Genomic DNA, 2,626 nt, shown 5'->3' with positions numbered 1-2,626 from the left:
GCCTGTTCCTCTATTTGCGAATAGTTACACTTAGCCTTGGACAACACTTTTGTTGTGAAAGCAATAGGGCTGTTTTTATCACCAAATCTGCGCGAAAGCACTGCACCGATTCCGTAAGAGGAAGCGTCAAATTGCAACACAATTGGTTTTTCAGGATGAAAGGAAACCAAGCATCGATCACTGAGCAATGCATCTTCGAGTTTTTGAAATTTTCTTGGCACTCATCTCTCCAAACAAAGATTACGTATTTGCAAGGCAAACGATGCAATGGAGCTGCGATATGTGGAGCATTCGTTATGAACCGAATATCATAGTTCATTTTCCCTAAGACTGACTGCGATTCTGTGACATTGTGAAGAACTGGAAGGTCACGTGTGGCTAGAAAATGTGACTGAAGACGATGTCCAGCATGACTGTATATGAGATGACCAAAACACTGCAACAGAGATTTTAAAAAAATCACACATATCCAATCTACACTTCAGTCCTGCATTAGATAACACACGAAACAAAGCACGTAAATTTGCAATGTGTTCTTCAGGTGTACGACCTGCTACTACAGTATCGTCCAAATAGCTTGAACAGTTTGGTACTTGAGCAGTCAGCTGTTCCAAATACCACTGGAAAATGGCGGGTGCGGAAGCACTGCCAAAAGGCAAACACAAATATTTAAATAAGCCCAAATGAGTATTCACAACACACACTGTTTGAGATTCTTCATCTAGTAGTATTTGAAGATATGCATCGCGCAAATCAATTTTTGAAAAGTATCGACCAGCGCCTAATGTGTCCATGTGATCCTCTGGGCGTGGCAATGGATAAGTATCAGTTACAGTTTGTGGATTGACTGTAGATTTAAAGTCAACACAGAGGCGAATGCGACATGAAGGTTTGGGGAGCAAAAGCAGTGGACTTACCCATGGACTAGCCTATATGGGCGCAATAGCTCCGTTATCTTGCAATCCTTTAAGTTCAGCAGCTTCTTTGCCCCGTAATGCAATGGGAACAGTCCTGTCCCGGTAAAATTTCGACTGAGCATTGTCTTTCATAGTAATATGTGCAACAAAATTGTTAGCCTTGCCTAAACCTTCAGAAAAAAGTTGTAGGAATTCTTTCAGCAAGCTAGCTGCGCTGTCTTTGGCATTGAATTCAGTCTCTGACAAGACATTTTCCTGAATTTTAAAGCCAAACAACTCAAACGAATCAAGGCCAAATATGTTCTCACCATCGCCTGATTGTAGCACAGTGAAACTCACAGTTCGCGAATGCGAGCGGTACATGGCAGGCAAAGTACATTTTCCGAGAACAAAGTCTTGTCCATTATAAGCCATCAGGTGCCTGCTAGTTTTAGACAGGTGTACAGGTGGGGGGCCCCTAATGAGCTGGGCGCGGCTCTCGGTCATGCCGTTTATTGCTCGTCATCTTGTTACTGTGGTTGTGTCGCCTCTTTTTTTCTTTTAATTCAATTTACTGGCGTCACTAGGTTGCTGGTTTGCTTGCCCGCAAGTGGCAGCAGCAGCGCTTATCGGTAAGGGCACTGTCGTACCATCTCTGGAGCGACCGCTAGTACGAGGTGCATTCAAGTTCTAAGGCCTCCGATGTTTTTTCTCCGTACTGGAAAGAGATAGAAACATGCGCATTGTTTTAAAATGAGGCCGCGTTCATTGTCAATACATCCCAGAGATGGCAGCACCGTACGGCAGATGGAATTTTACCGCCAGCGGCGAGAATGAGAACTGTTTTAAATACTTAAAATGGTACGTTTTCCTTACTTGAACAGCGTGCAATCATTCGTTTTCTGAATTTGCGTGGTGTGAAACCAATTGAAATTCATCGACAGTTGAAGGAGACATGTGGTGATGGAGTTATGGATGTGTCAAAAGTGCGTTCGTGGGTGTGACAGTTTAATGAAGGCAGAACATCGTGTGACAACAAACTGAAACAACCTCCGGCTCGCACAAGCCGGTCTGACGACATGAGCGAGAAAGTGGAGAGAATTGTTTTGGGGGATCGGCGAATGACTGTTGAACAGATCGCCTCCAGAGTTGGCATTTCTGTGGGTTCTGTGCAGACAATCCTGCATAACGACCTGAAAATGCGAAAAGTGTCATCCAGGTGGGTGCCACAAATGCTGACGGACGACTACACGGCTGACCATGTGGCACGTTGCCAAGCAATGTTGACGCACAACGACAGCATGAATGGGACTTCCTTTTCGTTGGTTGTGACAATGGATGAGACGTGGATGCCACTTTTCAATCCAGAAACAAAGCGCCAGTCAGCTCAATGGAAGCACACAGATTCACCGCCACCAAAAACATTTCGGGTAACCGCTAGTGCTGAAAAAATGATGGTGTCCATGTTCTGGGACAGCGAGGGCGTAATCCTTACCCATTGCGTTCCAAAGGGCACCACGGTAACAGGTGCATCCTACGAAAATGTTTTGAAGAACAAACTCCTTCCCGCACTGCAACAAAAACGTCCGAGAAGGGCTGCGCGTGTGCTGTTTCACCAAGACAACGCACCCGCACATCGAGCTAACGTTACGCAACAGTTTCTTCGTGATAACAACTTTAAAGTGATTCCTCATGCTCCCTACTCACCTGACCTGGCTCCTAGTGACTTT

This window comes from Schistocerca piceifrons, chromosome 5 (assembly GCF_021461385.2).
Source record: "Schistocerca piceifrons isolate TAMUIC-IGC-003096 chromosome 5, iqSchPice1.1, whole genome shotgun sequence".
In the NCBI taxonomy this organism is placed as follows: domain Eukaryota; kingdom Metazoa; phylum Arthropoda; class Insecta; order Orthoptera; family Acrididae; genus Schistocerca; species Schistocerca piceifrons.
Note: the sequence above shows the minus strand (reverse complement) of the source record.